This window comes from Manacus candei, unplaced genomic scaffold (assembly GCF_025592945.1).
Source record: "Manacus candei isolate 608988 ecotype Guabito, Panama unplaced genomic scaffold, ASM2559294v1 h1tg000005l, whole genome shotgun sequence".
NCBI classification, from domain to species: Eukaryota; Metazoa; Chordata; class Aves; order Passeriformes; family Pipridae; genus Manacus; species Manacus candei.
Window position 1 is genome coordinate 15,606,729 of NW_026138053.1, and position 19,898 is coordinate 15,626,626.

At 38.7% G+C, this 19,898-nt stretch overlaps 1 long non-coding RNA gene across 4 annotated transcripts in view; it reads right to left on the reverse strand.

Moving 5' to 3' along the window:
* Positions 1-11,308: 11,308 nt before the first annotated feature.
* LOC127478316 (uncharacterized) overlaps positions 11,309-19,898 on the reverse strand; it is a 47,396-nt gene continuing 38,806 nt past the window's right edge. For 3 of the 4 annotated variants that reach the window (XR_007907175.1, XR_007907176.1, XR_007907179.1), the window contains one exon: positions 11,309-15,716. This is a non-coding gene — a long non-coding RNA (uncharacterized LOC127478316). The remainder of the gene's footprint in view (positions 15,717-19,898) is intronic. The other variant, XR_007907174.1, reaches the window with a different exon arrangement.

Below are 19,898 nucleotides of genomic sequence, written 5' to 3' on the forward strand. Positions count from 1 at the left end.
GGAATTGGCTTGCCTTTTCTCTTCCTTTCACATCTCCAGAGAGAAAACCTCTCACAGAACAGCATGGAGAAATAATTACAAGGTAAAGAAAAATGGTTTCTTTCCATCTCTGTAAATGAGCACTTTTGAGAGGCCCAGTGGAGATTTTTTTTCTTTCGTAAGATGTGGAGAAATAAGGTTGTGATCTTTTGTGTCTCAAGTGAGATCTGTGTTTTCTCAAGTCTTTGCTTCAGCACTATTGCATAACAATTCTTGCTGATTACAATCACCCATGGAAAACAGTTAAACTGTTGGCAGGAAAATCAGAAGCAGGATCTCCTGCATTGCGAGTACTTATCTCTAACAAATCCAAGAGTCTTTGGTCTTTGGTTCATTTCACTAATATTGACATTGCAGAGCAGCTCAGTGGTCTCTGGTGCTAGCTGGGGAGTTTCCTAGTTGCATTTGTTCCTGACCTACAGCAGTATATTGACTGTGCAAGTGCATTAAGTGTAAGTCTTTTTCACAAAGATTATTTCCATGCATATGTAATGATAAACTGCTTTGTGTCCAAGCACTTACAGTTTTCCTCCATTTGTTCTAAAGGAGCATTTACATTAGAAGAGACTAGCAGCAGACACTGAGCTCTGCATTACACCCATCTTCTCTCTTGTTCTGCAAGTTACAAATCATTGGTTACCCTCATGTAATCTAGCAAGTCAAATGAACCTGACACCTGTAGGATTTTTGACCTGTGAAACTAGAAAACAGTAACATCATTTAGATTTCATAGAAGCAGTTTTCCTTACAAATGAAGCAAGACCTATTCTGCCAAGAAGTACAGGTCAGAGAAAGGGATTTAGAGACCTAACAATACCCTGCTATAACTCATGGCTCCTCTTACTTCTGTTCCTACACATTTCTCTTGAGGATCAACTTACTGCCTTTAAACTACAGCAGTCAGCCAGGCTATGCCACCTGCTGCTGTTTGTTAGCTTTCCCCAGCAGTTCAGGAGGGCTGGTCTTCCATGGATCACCCATCTGAACTCTGGATTCTCAGCTGTGGCAAATAGTGCTTTTATCAGCACTGAGCATGTTTACAGCTGAACTTTGTTTCAGAAAATAAATGGACAGACAGATAAAGACATGCACAACATCCATCAGAATACAAGTACCTCCTCTTTTATAAAGTAAGAGTTATAAAAAAATTCAGTAAGACAAGTTTTACACAGCCCAGATATAGTTTGGGCTTTTTTCATAAAGAAGTGCTAAGCCTCTGATTTTAAAGTTTTTTCTCCCCCTGGCAGGATTTTGAAAGCAGCAGAAACAGAATGATGCTAAAGACCTAACTTTCACTTCTGACATGAAATGCAGTTAAGGCTTGGTTGAGTTATAGACTTTTGAAAGTTGCCATTAACCTTTTGTTCTTTGTGCTGTTCAGGTAAAATCTGCTCACATTCCAAAGAAATAATTGCATGTGAACTTTCTCAGAAAAGCTTCAGGTGTTCACTGCTACCAGAGCAGCAACAGCCTTGTGCTGGAAATGGCTGCCCACTGGGAGGGCAAAGGAGGACGGGGCAGCAGGCAGTGAGAAAAGACATGTCCTTCAATTTCAAACGGTTCGAGGAACACAGCCTGCAATCTAACACAAAAGATTCCTCCTCCAGCCATTGCTGTAGTTAGTCTGTGAATTTAAAGGGTAAACTGTAGACTCAGAAAGTTCAACATTCAAATTCTGGCAGTGATGTATTAGGGAGCCTAGAGGTCTCAGTGTACTGACATATAATGCGAGCAGCTCCCCACTTTTTCATCAAAACTGCCCCTGATTCACATCATTCAAATACTAGAAAGACAGACATCCCAGACCTTAATTTATTGTGTAGTTGTACCTTGAACCTCTTTAATCCCATGCTTTTTTTATTCCAGGACCAGGTTCCTCATTCGTTGCATTTGATGAAGAATGATGATTACAGTCACACAGCATCTCCCAGCATCTGAATTAGCAGTCCAGATTACTCTTTACACTTAAGCCAGTTCATCTGTCAAATTCATAGGATTTGGAAAAGCCTGAATTGCACGCAAGTTGCTCTTTTACCTTCTTCGAGCACCTCACTATGACAGTGAAGAGATATGCATTTCAGTTACATGCTGCTTGTGCCCTCTCTGGCTCAGCCAAGTTCAACAGTGTAAAGGTGATATATCCAGTATGCAGAAGGTCCAAGAGAAATGGGATTAGCAAGAAAATGCCATGAAGATGACAAGCAGCTTCTGAAGGCTCCCAACAACTTCATTTTGATTTCTTCCCTTATGCTAGGAGTCATAGTAGCAGCGGTGGTGACTTTCCCAGGACAAGGCAAATCACTATTAAAGTTGAAAGAAGTAGTGCTGCTGATTCCAATGTGGGTTCATCAACTCTGAGGACACTTGTTTTGCATGTCTTCACTGTACTGGTGTTAGGGAGGAAACAAGTGTATACACGTGAAAAAGTTGAAGGCGAGAGGCTTTACTGTACTGTTTCTGAAAGGTCCATAAGTAAAGAGCCATAGAGTAACTATGCCAATCCTTTGTCCTCACTCGTCTTAATCCAATACAGAAGGACTGGAATTCAAGATTTAATTTGGGGAAGCTTGCTCTGACTACCTTTCCCAAAGTAGCAGCATTGATGTTGCAGTATTTAATTACAACTTTGTGCATTTCTTCAGCAATTTAGGGAAAATGCTTAACTTAAAACATTCACAGTAGTGAAGACATACACTGCCTTTCTAATCTGCTTGTTTGCAATTGGATTTACTCTCAGTGCTCTTCAGAGAGAATAGCTACACAGGATAACCCAGGGTATGCCACAGTGCAGTGGTACCAATGCTCTTTAGGTATGAGAGACAATTATTAATTCTATTAGAAGCTCTGACCATTTTCAGATGCAGCCTGTGGGCATGGAATTGTAAAGAACAAATAGATGAATAAGTAACATAAAATGGCCACCATGTGAGCTTTGATAAGCGCCCAAATACATTTAAAACTAAAAATGAGCTGTTCTTTAGTGAGTCCACTAATTTATTCCAGCCATCTGTATCAGTGTAAACAAAAGCTTGTCTCCTAAAGTGCTTAATAATTTTTAAGATCTAGCAAGGACCACAAGTTTCAACATGATCATCTTGGGGGAAAAAATTAAGCAAAACGAACCCACATATTTTCACACCACAAACATCTTTTGATAACTACTATCATGTAATTCAAAGAAATATTAGAAAGTAAAACTTGTTCCTGGCATAGCATAATGTTTTCCTATTTAAATTCCACCAAATGTTTCATTAGGATATTTTAGGGGATGGAAAAATCTGGCTATTTCCCCCCCCTCCAGTCTCCAGTGATGACATCTGTAGACAAATCCTATATTTATTACTAAGCTTGAGAACTGCTAAATTGATGTCCTAGGTTTCCACTGCTCTGAGAATCTTTTCTCTGCATGTGCCTCAATTTATTTTCAGGTTCTTAATGTGCTTCTCATGTTACTGGACCTTAGCTAAGTGAATAGTCAAGAAGTCTAAGTGTTTGTAAGCTAAGAAGTGTACACATTTAGCTTGAGTGGATACAAGCAATTAGTGATCTCAGATTAAGATGGGATTTTGGAGCACTGAACATGAGGGAGACAAGGCTGAAAGTACTTTGTAGGAAGAGTATGTTGGACTCAATTTTAGAGATACTGAGCAGCCACTCAGTTACATCAGATCAATTATCCTTTCTGGACAAAAACCAAAATCCACTATAAGATCAGAAAATTTGAAATTCCTTAGTTGCTTCTGAGACATCTCATAGTTGTGGTGGAAGGGATGTCACATTCACCTTTCAGTCCTGGGCATTAGAAGCAAAGGGTGCTGCTTTCCAGACATATACACCTCTGGGGTGAGAAGAGTGAAAAATAAGTTCTATTTTGAAGGGCCAGGCCCAGTACACTGCATTATTTGCATCTTTTACATTCCCCAGGGAGCAAGTTTCTGACAAGGGTGAGGTCTGCCCTTTGAATGAGACCTGGTTTGGAACCATTTCACTGTGCAGCAGGGAAGTAGGACAAAATGATACCAAGCTCACCTGAGTCCTGTAGGTGTCAACTGGCTGGTGTCTGTGCAAACTGACCTACCAGTCCTCCCTCCCCTGGGCAGAGAAGGCTTCCAATTCTCCGAGTCAGACTGCTAAAATATTAGGGAATGGATATACTACATACCTAACTTCTGGCAACAGCAAGTGTTTCTCCATTCAGGTAAATGTTAGAGATGGGGAGTTACTCCTTAACTTATGACCATGCAAAATTAACTACTTCTGTGCTTGCAGTTTCAAAGGGAAGCATGCAGTGAGATCAGAGGAAGATCAGCCTCCAAAATAGACAGACACCACCAATATACTCACTGAACTATTGGCATGAATTTACCCCTCCAACCACAGCATCAGCAAGAAATTTATTTATTTTCAGGGATTCTGTAGTTTTGTTGCTATCCAGAGATACTGACAAGGTACAAAACAGCCTCTTGAATTATTTACAAAATAATACTAGTTTGTAACTATTGATCTCTATAGTTGCAGTATAACTCGTTTCAACTTTGATAGCTTTTCAAATGCATCATAAAACAAACATTTGACAAACAAAATGGCTACTGTTTGCTTTTGAAAATTACTATTTTGAAAAGAAAAAGTGCCACCAGGTTAACATCCCTGAAACAAAGTGTTTTGGTTGTTCTAAATTTAATAGCTCAAAAAGGAACAAACAGGTTTGTGTTTTTCCAAGAGAAATATAGTAACTGATGTCCTTATAAGTAATTGCAATTAGTCCTTTGTTTCTGCAATACATCCCTTCCTCTCATGGCTGAAATCCCAGCCCTGCTTGGTAATACCTAATGACCAACAGCAGCAGTTCTAGGCTAGGTTAGTACCTTTTTAATACTTCCAACTATGCCCCGTGACCAAACAGAAAAAAAAATAATCTGACAGTCATTGCAGAATCTATTATTAAAGTACTAATGAGAACACTACAAAAGAAAAACCATAGCAACTGATAGGAACCATGTGCTAGTCTCATCATAAGTCTGCTTGGTAGGCAGGTTTGCCAGAGAAATATTAGTATTAACAGAAAAGGCAAAACAAGAATAAAGAGTTACCTTGTCTGATTTTGTAATGTGGGCACTTTTCTTCTCCCTAGCATACATATACTGCATGACATTCCCAGAGGACTATCTACATGCTTGGAGATGACAATTTATAAGTTACATTAATTGTTTAGCTGTGTAATGGCACATATTAGCTTTATATTCATAGAAATCTTCCAATTTAGTTATTATAGTACAAAAAACTAACATTTTCTTTTTCCATGTTAACTTAACTACGTTTTGGGTTGCCATTAAAACAGCAAAGCTTTCCTTCCTCCACCAGTGCTCTATATAAACACCAACAGGACTCTGAACATTTTTACCCCTACCTTCACATGCCTGCAAGTTGCTTCCGACAGCGAGTTACATTACGTGCAAATTATTCTTTTACACTGTCCTGTAACTTCAGCAATTGTGGCCATGTACACAGTGAAATGTATTGATCCTATTGCAAGATTTAAACACAGTTAAAAGGCCACGTTGAAAATCCTTTTCTAATAAAGGCTACTGTCTTATCCAGATCTTTACAGTCTTCAGTGCAACAAACCCCAACTATAGCTTGAATTTTATAATAGCATTCAACAACCATCAGCAATAACAAACACAGGTAATTAACTTCAATGCTTTGTTTAAGCCAAGCAATGAAATATTGCTGTTCTATAGTTCTTTCTATTGCATAAAAATTACTGTGAAGTAACATAGTGCTTGGGATGGAAATTAAGTAGAAGCAAGTAGCACAAAAAGAACAAAAACTTAACCAAGTATGCCATGGGGCAGTTCAAGAAAATCTCTTCCCTAGCTTGCTATAGAGATGACTTTTACCTATAGAGATGACTTTTACCCAGGACCTAGACTCTGCATAGAAGGAAGCAAATTTCCACTTACAACCTCAGATGTAGCTGTGGCACCCAACTGCTGGTATGAGATGATGGATAAAGAATATCCACAGTCTCAGTTGTTGACTGGAAAACTGATGTTCAGATAATATAAATGACTTGTGGTATATCCCTATGTCCTTGCTAAACTGCTAGGCTGATGGCAAGCTAGTCATCTGTCTTGGACTGTTTTGAGCAAATTCCTGAAGCTCTTGCTGAACTGGTGAAATAGGCTAACTTGACAATTGGCAACGGTTATTGCCTTCTTGGCAAGGTCAAAATGAATTGAAGAAATTAATTCCTACCCAAGGTCCCTGCAAAATGTGGGTAAGACGTTAATTCACTGCCATCTTAGCCTAAGGTAGTAATTGTCAATAGGACAAACAGTCTACATCATCATTTTCTCTCTAATTTAATCAAGGTCATATTAGATCACTACATCAAATCAAGCAGAGTCAATTTGATCAAAAAAAAATCTGAGCTAAACCAGATTCCTTCTGGAAATTAACCCTTCATAACATTATCCACCAATGCAGAGCATCTTATTTCCACTGAAAATGACTACTGCTATGACACACACCATGCTTAAAAAAAAAAAATGCTCTCCCACCAAATAAAACAAGACTACATTGTTAAATCTCATGCCTAAGTTTGTGTTTTGGCATTTTTTTACTATGTATTGCATATAAGTCTCACACAAGAAAACAACAACTTTCACTGAAACTGAAATGTATGTCTGACAAAAATAATGTACTCTATTATGCTGGGTGCCATTTATCTCACACAAGTTTAGATCCTAACAAAATACAAAAAAAAGCCAAACCATGATGCTGTGGAACTGCCCACATCTTACACAAATGAGTAAAAGGTTTGGTGTTTTTTTGCTGTTGGTTTTTTGGTTGGGTTTTTTTGTTTGGTTGTTTTTTTTTCTTTTGGTTGATTGGTTTTGTTGGGGTTTTGTTTGTGTTTAAGATTACATCCAGTAGAGCTCCTTCCCCAGATTTGGACCAATTATCACTTTAACTGCAGTACGTACATATCCAAGATTTTAGTGTAACTGCATAATAATCTATTGCTATGGCAACTTTTGGCTATGCTACATTCCACCTTCATGCAGACTGCCTACAGTTAAGTGGACTACAGCCACAACAGCCAGCTAGGAAAGTGTGATCTCCACCTGGCTGGGCCTCATGAAGGGAGAGAGGGTCGCAGGTATAGTCCTTTTAGCCCACACAGCAAATTCCTGCTTCAGGCATTCCAAAAACTTGAAGGACCCTTCCCACATGCCTCATAACACCTACATCAATAGCTTCTATAGCCAAAACAATTTTTTTTAACTTGTCAAATACTGACAATGAGATCACATACATATGCATACTTGTAATTTCACACTTATTGCAGAGAGAACCTATATCACTGTCACTGGATGTTTGTTATAAGCCTGAAAGGAGCAGAATATCACAGGATTTAAAAGGTCTTTTTATTTTTTATTCTTTTTCTCAACTACAGAAGAAATTAATCATAATCCTATAAACAAAGGTATTGTAAATACCAGAGCCAATGGAGCTATGACAATCAAGACTGACTAAGGAGCTCCCACACACACAGAGCCAGACCTGCAGTTAAACCACGTTGTAACAGACTGGCTGGCCCATCTGTTTGTTACGTTTGTTTGCTACTCTGGGTTTGAGTTATATGCTTTGCAAGTACATACCAGGCATTTAAAGCTAAGCTTCCCTACCCCCCATTAAAGCCATGGTAACACAATTTTCCTTTGATCTGATTTTGCACTGCTCAAGTAATGTGACACTGAGCAAGTAATACTCACTACAGGTGTAGTGGTGATATTTTGAGGGACAAGCATTGGTATCAGCAGGATGAACTTGAAAGGATGCAGACTGTGGCAGAGAGAGACATACCTGGCTTTGTTTCTTCCAGTAAGACTTTTTTAAGTCTGTTCCTCCATCTCATACTACTTGCACAGAATAGAATGAAGAGAGGTAGACTAGAAACGTTTATGACTAAGTGTAACCTCCAAGTGTTCTGGAATAGGAAGAATATACTTGGGATAACAAGTGCTGTAAATTCTGTTCAGATCTGTGAATTTTGTTAAACTGTATTGTAGGGTTTATTTTTTCTTTTAAAGCAGTCAGCAAAGCCAAAAATGCATAGAATCCCTTTGATCAAAACATTCCCTTTTGTTGGAGGAAAACACATTTAAAATTGCTACAACTTATTTTTTAATATACAATTTAGGACTCTGTCCACGGATTGTGATTTTTAATTTCAAAATCAGTTATGTTATTTTTGTTATCTATCATGTATAAGATGTTATATTTTGCTACCAAGATATTGTAATGAACCACTAGTTCAAGATTTGAAAATCTTTATACCAATGAATTTATAATTTCCTTCTGCCCCTGATTGAAGGGATTTTTTTTTTTCTCCAAAGCATATCTAGTACTGCAGAAAGTCTGTCTAGGTGTTTGATGATAATTAGCTAGAAAATTAGCCTGCTAGAAATATTATTCATCAAAATGCCATTGAGTCCTAGGAAGATTGCAAACCTCTGCTATAAAGTGTCTCAGAGGCAGGCTACTTGGTTGCATCAGGTTTAAACCACATGAAGTATTGATTAAAGTCTTCCTCAATTAACTACTGCCAACTTGAAAGGCAAACCAGACCGTTCGTGCGCCACTTATTTTAAGGGAACATTTAGGTCCAGATTCTCAACTGTGTTAGGGCTCAGTTGTACTACTCCACAGCAGCTTGCAGACGGCTAGCTAAGCTAATGGTTGCCTTTCTACCATACCAATACAAAGAGCAAAGAAAAGTACTCAAAATATGAGTCTATTTAGGCCAAGTTTTAGTATGTAACACCTTGATTCCTACTGAAATAAATGGCCATCTGAAGTTGCTACAATACAGATACCACTCTGTTATCAATATATACACGATAGTAGAGTTTGGGGTTTTTTTAATCATAACTTTTTTGAAGTGCCACAAGCATACACCCAGGGCTGCACGTGCTTCTTTGGTATAAGCTTTTGCCTTAAATACACTTTTCCTCTTGTTTTGTTATCCCCTTCCCTTCTCTCCATTCTACCACCTGTTTTTCATCCTCTTTTCTCCCTTGCCCATATTCCATGGGGAACTTTTGCTTTTAACTCTGTCAAAACATCAGGAGTCTTTTTTTACTTATTCCTCTGTGAACAGTTTATTTTTGAGTATAAATTCAATCTAGTTTTGTTAATTTTCAAGCAGATTATGACTGCTTTTGCAGCATTTATATTAGTAAATAATGGGTCTGCAGGACACAAAAGAGCCTTTTAAGCCAAAGTAAATTTTAAGATGTTAAGGAGAACTGTCACCTTCTCTCTGATTGATCCTGAGTCTTAAGGGATGGACTACATCTGCTATAAGTTAGAATTATCATCCCATTTGGAGAAAACCAAAGGACTGGAAAAGTATATGAAAAAAAAAGAAAAAAACCAAAAAGCTCACAAACAAACATACTTCTGATAAAGATGCTTTGAATGTAATGAAATCAATCAAACAGCAATGCAAGGTGCATACTTGTCCTTTCCACCCACTTTATCTCAGGTGGTTTCACAGTTTCCAGGTAAACATGGAAAAAACAAAGTATGCTACTAGTGGGAAATTTTTTCTTTCCCCACTTCTTTGGATGAGCACTGAGAAGTATTTCTTCCATATTAAGTTACTCTAGTCTATGTTACATTTCTCCCCACATTAGCTTGAGTACTACATCAGGGCATGAAGTTAACATAGTGCAACACACAATGAACTTCTTTTGCTCCGTTGGGAACGACAATAATATGTGCTATGCTGTTGCTAAAAGCACATGAAATTGAGCATCTATAGGACATTCTTCCTTGTAATTAGCATGCCTTGGCATGTTTCTTATTATTACATATTCAAAAAAGAGTGAACTAGTCTTTTCTTAAGTAAAAGAAGATAATGAGGAAAGCTAAAGTGATTAGGACATTAAGCATCTAGCAGTTCAGCAGTTGAAAGTCTGCCTGTCTCTGACAAAACCAGTTCCAAATCAATTAAAATTCATAATTTGACCCAACATTAGAAGCAGAACCAAAAAAATAAATCCAAAAGGCAGACTCAGCTAAGGGATTTTCAGATACAAATAATAATCTTAATTAGTTAAAAAAGAGAAAAACTGTGACAAGAGGATTAAGCATAGGAGGATAATGTTTGCTACAAAAGCAGAGCAGGTAACTTTTTTTCTAGTTCCTCAAAAGATATAACACTGTAAAGACTAGTGAAGTGAGAGGGGGAACTTTTTTTTCCTGTGACCTCTATGTTACACGCACCATAGAAAAACCATTACTACGCTCTAATCAAAGGTATCATGAAAGTTGAAAAAAGTGAAATCCCAAACTCTTCAAATCAGTTGCAAAACATACCTCTGGAATTAAGGTCTCTATACCAGTAAGATTTCAGCAGAAACTAGACTTGATTGAAGAGACCCCTCTCTTCATGTTGGAAAAAGCCTTTCATCCAACAAGGGTCTGTTCCTGCTCACCTTGAGTTCTATAAGCCTTTCACTCCTGCTAGGCACTAATTGATTTCATTGAGGGCAGATGATTTCAATTAGCAATTTGAGCTCCAATTCATGACTATATATGGAAATACCTCTCAGAGGCAGTAACTGGTACTTCAGATCTGCTCTAACATCCTCTGCTGGGGCACAGTAGATGACATGTCAGAAAAGGGAGCTTCAGAGTTTTTTGGTTTTGGAGGTTTTTTTATATATAATTTGAGAGTTATACAGGAGGACTGTGCTTTCCCCTTACAGTCTGTCCTTTGATCAAAGGGACTTTGGTTCAGATGCTTGCAGGCAATGTAGAGCTTGCATGCAATGTGTGTCCAATACAGCAGCAGCATAATCCTTATTTGTCACCTCTAAAGCAAGTGTAGGCAGCATTAGGATAGATATGTGTGATTGTATGAGCCAGGTGAACACTAAACAGCTGGATTTTATGTGTTATTCCCAAACTTTGCCCCACAGAACCCAGTGGGATAATGTGAATCGCAGTGTTCCTCTACGGTTGTACAGAGAGGTAGCACCTATTGACATTTCCTGTGTCTTCTTATGATTTTTGTACTCGTCATTCTTTGAATTACATGACATGATGGGACCCATCATAATCTACTTCCCCTTTTGTGTCCGTGTTTCAACTCTATAAACAACATCTGAGAGTTTCTATGTGCTATCTTCATAATATTATAAATAAAACATAAGTGTGAAACGTTTTTAAGAACAATAAGAAGACTATTTTATTTCATAGAATCATAGCATCAATTATTTTACCAACTACTTCTTGTAATCTCATAGATTTGGCTATAATTGCACTTGTTTAACCTGTACATTATGATACCATAAACATCCATGTCTTTGTTCTAGCTATTCTCATTGTGTAATAAAAACATGTGATCACTCAAAATTCCATATGTAAACTGGGCAGGCAGTCTTTATAAATGCTGTTCTTAGGGAGGAGTTTCATGTGGTATTCCATATGCCATTGTCTTCAAGTCCATGGGATTTCAGAACTATTCTGCCTTGCCTTTCATCTGCTTGCCCTCCAAGGGATTGCCTTGTGGTGGGCAATTGAGAAGGTATCAATAAGTAATTCTGAATGCCACTTTGTGCCAGGACTTTTCCTATATTTTATTTTTTCATTTAAAGAACATTACAGATATGCTATCAAGGAACAACACTGTTCATCTGGTATTTTTGGCATAAACAGAAAATGTGAATTAAGGCTTTCTAGTAAATACTATGAAATTAATTTCTTGAGCAGAATAATGTGTTATCTTTGGGTTATTTTCCTGTGAAAGTAGAGACTAAAATTTTGATTACGCATGGATAGTATCTTTTCCAATATATTTCTATCAGTGCACTGATTTGGCAACCATTTAGACCCAAAGGTCAGGGCCATTCATAAGTCCCATTGATTTCAAAGTTGAATGTCTGCCCAAGATTAAACACATAGAGGAATGCTTTCCTAAATCGATTTATTTAAGTCTGTATGTAAGTTGAATAAGGGCCTAAAGTCAGCAACAAATCAGAAAAGAGAATGAGTTTGTGCCAAATATGTTTATGAATACCAAAACATACGAGACAAGGAACACAATTCTTGCTTGGATTTGAACCAAGATCCCTAAACGTATAAGCTAACCTTATATTTAACTTTCATTTCTTTTGAAGCTCATAGCTTAAATCTAAATGGTGAGACGGGTTACATTTACCTGTACACACGGGTGGCCCTTCCTTGTCTTCTGCTCTGCATCTGGATTTATTTCTCAGAGAAGTAGTGATACTTCCCAGTATCAGCAGGAGGGATAGTGCCTGCTTGCATTTATCTTGCTAGGATGGTACAGAAGATATACCTAAACTCCAGAACTGGAAAGGGCTCTGGACCCACAAGCTCAGGGTTGAAATCTTTTGTTTTCTTCGATGTCTTCAAACAGAAGTTTATTTTGAGTTTCTGAAGTAGAGAAAGTAGAAAGCAAGTAGAAAGCCATCCTAACAAACACAGGAGATTATGAATCTGGCAGAGCACCATGTAGATAAAAATGGTTTTAATCATTACTCCCTGTTTTAATTACTACTTGACACATTATCTCTATTGTCCTTCTACAAGTCTGTCTTTTGAATGAAATATTGAAGGCGAGTTACAGCTGAAAATATATGCAGTCTAGAAAGAAAATGGCTTTGAACTATTTGAAATGATTTATTGTCCACATTTCTTTATGAATATTTATTTGCTGTAGTGAAAGCGATTCAATAAAGAGAAAACATGAGGACCAGTTAACTGAACATTTGCATACTCTAACGGTTAAAAAAAGGAAAAGAAAAATAATAGGGTGCATTAGAATGGTGTTAATGTTTTGGTTCTCCTGTTTCCCGGAGTTAATTCATTAATATGCGAGATTCAGATCCTGAAGAGGAGATGTATAAATAGCCTACAAATAAGTGTCCCTAACCTTTATATATTCCCATTCAGAAGGAAATAAATATGTTTGTAGGCGATTTTCAAGGCCAGAGTGGAGTTTTGTTTCTGTACTTCTTCAGGTAGCTGGCTATGAAAGCCTGCTTTTTGCAACAATCATATGTAATCTAAGTCCTCATCTTGTCAGGACCAGAGATCACTCATTCCCCTATACTCCTCAGAAGAGCAGCAGGTGTACCTGGCTATCAAAAGGAGTCATGAGCACACTGATTATTTTGCCTTGTAAAACATTTAGTATTTAAACATGGCTACATGCACCAAAACCAAGACCACACACACAGCAGTGATGCTGCTTTCCTTCCACCCTCAGTGGAGGAACAGTTTTTCATGGTATGTGCCCTCATTTACCCCTGCTTGAATTAATTTCATCGACCGAAAAGCACTATGCGTTAGACTTGGAATGAACTTTGTTTCTCAGAGCTTCTTAGTGATATTCTGATACCCAGTCACAGATGGGGCCTTGACAGATTTTGTATGGATTTTCATGATTCCTTTTTTCTTCTTCTTTTTTTTTTTTAAAGCAAGATTGTTGCTGCTTGAGAATTCAAATGCAAATGGAGATGATCACTGGCACAAGGAAGCTCAGTTGGCTGGTTTATAGACCTTATAAAGTGAATAGTATCACACACAGTATTTGGAAAAGGATAATCTTAATATATAATAGTTCTAGGGAAGGATGGTTACAGTAGTAAAACAAAGACTTTGGACAAAGACATAAATTCTCTATGCATCAATGTTCATTTGTTGGAGCAAGACTGATAATAATAATATTTATTTGTAGTAACAATTATCATTATTATCTACCTGAAAGATAGCTGTGAGGCTAATTCATTAATATTTTGAAATTACTTCACAATCTTCAACTAGAATTTGCCCTGAGAGTACTAAATATAATAATTTGCTCTCTGTGCTTATTTCATTTTGCTGTGGAGAAAAACACAGTTAATGCGTTTCTCTCTTTCCATTTGTCTGCATAACACATACTAAAATTCCAGATGCTTCTGTAAAAGTTAACAGGCAAACTTGACATTACTGTATTTTTTCTTATTTCTTCCTCTTTTGTCATAGCATTTTACACCCACATAGATATTACAATATCATTGTCATCTGGGAGGTTGTTGCTGCTGGTACAAATATATAAATTGAGATCCACACTTGCTGTTTATCTCCTTGCCTGAATTTGGAGTTGACAGTGCAACCACACATTGCTTGTCTGAAGTCAGAGCTCTCTTGATGTACCACTTTAATGGTATTGTGTGTAATCAGGGAGTTTCTTTAAGTTACACATAGTTAGATGCTACACCATATTAAATGCTTGATTATATTTGTATGTATGTCAAATGTTTTCTTCATCTGGCAGTTTACCAAGTCCTCCATTTATTGGCAAATGTGTATCAGTTATTCACAATTGAAGATACCCAGACCCATTTCCTCTGGTTGTTATCTGTTGGATAGCTAGACTCTAATGGCTAAAATCTACGTCTACCAACATAAAAGCCACAGGATATGACACTGGTATCTTGTGGTTCCAATCAGCCTCCTGGTATTATAGTATTACTTTTATTTAACTGTGTTTCTACTGAGTTCAGCGTGCTCCAGCGATGCTGGCTGTTTTACATAGCATCTGCATTGTATATTGTGATAATTGAAAACTCAATACAGCCCAGAGGCAGCAGCACAATGGGATGGGAATGGGCTGAGGGATAAGTCAGAAGAATAAGGCATGCAGGCAGCAGCAAGCAGGGCAAAGCCAGCCCCAACACATCTCCACCAGCAGTCGAGCTGGGTCAGGCATCCGGCAGCTGGGGGTCCCATGGCGTGCGGCAGCTCTGGGAGCAGCAAATGCCCAGTGCAGTGCCTGGGGGAAGCAGAGCTCCGGGTGTCCCTCCATCTGCTGTCATAGGCTGACATCTGGGAGCACAGACCGTAGGCAGAGTCCAAGGCTCACCTGGAAAATTACATGAACAGATCAAAACCAGATTCAACACACTTCACTGACAGCTCCTGTCCTGTGCACATGCCCAGCCCTTTGCAGGGTGGTTCCTATTCCTAAAATGTCATCTAAGCATTAGCAGAGAACAGGCCAGATACTTTTCTAGTGTTTCAGAAAGGTAACATATATCAATAAATATCACTTGCTATGTGAATGCTCATAATTAGAACTAAAAAAAATTACTTAAATTAAATGACTGGAGTAGGGCACAGCCTTTCTTCCTATTAGCCTATGTAGAAACCGTAAAAGGAGACAAGAAGAAATAATGAAAAAACAAGTTGTGGTATGAAGAATAGAAATATTTCTTGCCTGTCCTCTTGGCTCTATCTGTGAAGATTTTGTCAAAAAACCTCAGCCAAAACTATTCAGCAAGTGATTTTTGGGCCTGGCTGATGGAGGGTCTAGTTGTCTCAGGGGGCAGCCTTGCAGGCAGGAGGTTTCCCAAGAAGCAGACTAGTAGGTCTCTGCAGTGGGAGTCACAAGCTTTTCATGTGAGCAGCACACCTGAGCTGATGGGATGGTTTGACAGGGTTAGGTGTGGCCCTACCTTGTAGCAGCACCCCCAGAAGTTGCTGTTGTTAGATTGTCCCCACAGACTGAAGATCTACAGCTTTCCATGGGTGATTTGGCATGGTGAAGAAGAAAGGAAGATGGGCTAGTCCACGAAACTTAGGCTGTACAGCTGTAACATTGAGATAGGTTGAAACATTCCACCCATTGGGACTCTCCTTTAAAAGCATGTTTGCATAACAGATTAAACCACACAGTATATTTTTATAAAACTACCCAGTATGTCTTTATAAACAGATTTAAAACCACCCATAGAAGCAGGTCACACCAGTTCCTGCCCTCCCTGTAGCTCTGGCCTTGCTCTCCACTCTGCCCAAATTCAGCAGCTGCAGTAGTTCGGCTCCCTGGGATCCTGCCCAAAGCCAGGGACAGCCCCTGCCAAGACCCCAGAAGACACCATGCCACAGCGTTTCATCCCACCCAAGGCTCTCTACCACCTCATATCCTCAAGCTCTGCTCCCCAAATGCCGGTGCCTCTGAGGCACAGGTCCAGTGGGTAGGAGTGGGAATCTGGGCATTTGTTTATGTTTTTATTTCCAAACTTTCTGCTAGAAGTGCACCCTTTTAGGGCTCTGTTTACGTTCTTTGCATTAGGGGTGTAATAATGTAGTTTTCCTGTTCATGGCATACTGTTAATTAATCATTATTTCCAAAGTTCTATTAAATTGTCAGACAGTGGCATCTTTTACTTTCCTTTGACTCTTCTCTTACCTTTTTCTTCTTCTCTTTAGTATAAGGAGTCATCAGTGGTGAACCGATTATAGGAAACTACTTTACATCATCAGTTCAGTAGTAGGACATACTTCTTAAATCATCTAAGATAAATACTTTTAATTAAGCAAATGTCCTACTCAATTCACTGTGGACAATCCCATAATAATGGATATTACTTCTGCGTGCTAAATCTTAGTCTTCATCAATACTGAATGCACAACACAAAGCCATTATAAAAAATGTAGGCTTACTGTAATATTGCCATTTTAAAGCTGCCAGCTTTTATATTCATTATTATGATGACAACAAACCCCTGGCTAACAAATCTTACTACAAATCAGAATTTTTATCCAATATATATATGATATCAAATCTGTGCTAGCCTATTATTTGCAGTTTTTATTAAAAAGTTAAATTGAGATTATTATACACTCTCTTCAGATTCCTTAATGAAAAAAAAAATTAAAGTTAAAATCTAATGAGATTTCCTGGAAGCATTTTAAAAGGCTGCAACAGCAGTAAAGTCAGCAGGCACCACACAGTGAAAGGAAGTATTTACCGATCAGAAGATGAATGCCTCTTCACCCAGAGTTTAACGGTTTTACATTATATGGATTTTTGAGAGGGGGAGAGAGAGAAGGAGAAAGCAAGAAAAACTCCAAGCCAATGCTTTCCTAATCTAAGACATCATATTGCTTCCTGCTCAAAGCTTTCAAATTCTGGTGTAAACTGACTTCTTGCTCTTGTGACCAAAATCTCTTCTCTTTCCCCCGCCTCCCTCCATCTGTTCAGGCTTGGATTTGAAAGTCCCTACCGCAGAGGAAGAAAGCCTGATCCCTATTGCTTCAGTTGTGGTGTTGAAACCCATTAATATTTCTCTGGCAGGTACCCTGACCCTGGTGCCCTTGAACATGCTTAAAAAACATAGGGTATCCCTGAGCCTTTGTCCCTGAGAGGATTAACAGGGTTGCCCTGGAGCCAGCCTGAAGGTGTTTTAATAGGTAATACGGGTGGGCTTCACAGCGGACTTCAAGCTTTGCCTCAGGCTGCCCCTGCTCAGCAACACAGATGCAGCCATTGAAATTAGGGGGTAAAGCATGGCTCTGTGCATGAGTTAGAGTGTGAATCCTTAGAATCTGGTGGAGGATATCTCCAAATACCTCCTTCTCCCAGTAGGGCAGGCAATCCAATGGAGGGTACAGGGACTAGAGACTTGTGCTGCTTCTGCCACTCACTTCTTCTCTGACCTTCGGTCGGTTACTTAAGCTATGTCTCCCTCTCTCTATTCTTCTATCCTCTCTGGTCTCTCTTATGGCTCTTTAGTTTATAAATTGTCTGAAGAAGGGGCTGTGGTGCTGTATGGTTTTGCTGTGCTTAGCACAAGTAGGTCCCAGTCTCAGCTGGGTCCTGTGGCTATATCACAGTAAAAGTAAATAAATAGATAACAGTGGTAACAATAGTTTGGGTTTTCTTTGTATGAACAGTGGGTTCCTAATGGAGGAAAAGCCTCTTCTCTGAGTTTTTTTATCTGCAAGTGAAAGTCTCTCTTTCCTCGCTCAGCTGGAGAAGATACTGCCTTTGTAAATCAGACAAAACTTATCATGTAAAATGAAACACATCTTTGATTATACCGAATACTATCCTGTCTGTAATTTACTCTTGCTACTGCAAAGGACACAACATGATTAAGCTAAGAAACGACAGACTGAACATTATGTGTCAGGATGGAAAAAGATTTTTCCTATCTAAATAGGAAGCAATCATCAAAAAACAGTGAAAACACACAAGAAAATGTTTTAACATACAATAAACAAGCCATCCCGCTGTTGCCTTATATTGTATTGTTGCTCTTCTTGCTCAGATTGCTGCAGATACTTCTCCTGTAGCCTAAAATATTCTTTATTTTTTAAAAACTACAAACTGTCATGATTTTTAATGATGTGAGTATCTTTCCTCCATAGGTACATATGCACAGTCTGCCAACTCTCCTGTGTTTCCCTGGGTGAATCCAGATTCTCCCAGTGGCATTTCTCAAACTGTAGATCTGTACAGTGTATTTTCCCAGAGCTGTTAAAAACATTGCTACTTAATAACAATATTTAACAGTACCAGCTATCACTCCTTATTTGGTATACACCAGGTGCTCTGCACAGGGGGAGAGGGTTTATCATCATGGTTTTACAGCCCAGAAAAACAGGGTGTTGCATGTGGTACCAATTTCCCCAAAACATGCTGCACAACATTCAAACAGGAGAAGGACCAACATACCATCAGCTCACATTTTATTCTTGGGCATGTTACTACTTTTGTTTCCTCTAATATTACCACTTGCACTGTGCCCTCCCAACAGCATTTCAGAGAATGATTACAGCAGAGCCAAGTGCTTTTGCAATAGCAAGCTCAGGTACTACAGCGAACAATACAAGTAACTTTCCTGATTTTGGAGTGTGACTTTGCCATGTGTGATGTTTAGTAACTTCTATCGTGTCTCTGATGATTTCTGGGTCTGGTGCCAATAACGTGATACATTCCTATCCAAATTAGCATATGATGATATTTTGTGCTAGTACTCCAATAATAAGGTCTGTTTGTTGTTTCCATATAGATGTATCTTTGACAGGAAGAGCAATTCTATAATAAGCCCAGGATGAAAAGCCCATCAATTGAATTGGTACCACATTACCATGGCAACAATATAATGCTAATGAAATTGCGTCTGTTGAACCTGGTTTATGGAACTCTACAAAACAGCCTTCACAAGAGGAGAAATCTTGTTGATTAGTAAATGTTTCAAAGCATGATGAAAACCTTAGAATCACATGTGCTGTGACTTATTAACCATGTTATCCTCATTTAATACATTGCTCTTTGTAAGAGCAATACTGCTCTCAAAAAATAAAATTATATGGCAAAATCTGTGTTTCTCCAGGTTTCAACATGCACCACAGACAGACCCAATCACCTCCATGCCCTGGTTTCACTGGGTCAGTTTGCATAGATGCATATTGAGTCATGCAGTTTTTGCTGCTTATTTAATCTCTCTTAGACTCTATAAAATACACTGTTGTAGCTATAATTTCTGTAAGAAAAATGTGGCTTAGTTTATATCAAATTATTCCACAAAAACATATCCTTTTAGATTAAACCCTACACAGAGAAGGTGTGGTAGCAGAAACACACTCTTGGCTTCCCCCCTCCTTCCTTCCCCTTTGGCAGTTTACTGACATATAGATGTGGCAGTATAGAGGCAGGGAGCCACCCTTCCAGAGGGATGGGTCTCATTCCTCAGGACAGCAGTCCTTGCTGAAGGCAAGGTTTGATATTGTGCCTGCTTTTAAACAAAAATGCTGAGCACTCAGATTTCCTGGCCAGTCGTGTCTCTGGACAGCCAAAAGGCTTCTGGGGAGTTTCCTCACCTCTCAGTGTCTGGGGCTTCAGTGTTGAGGTTTTTACAGCAGGATCTCATTTTTAGCCAATAGATAATATTCCTTGTTGTTTTCACCTTGGAAATAAAGAGTGTAGCTCATCCTATAGAGTCCATCTCCTAATTTGCCAGGTACATCAGAACAGAACAGCAGGT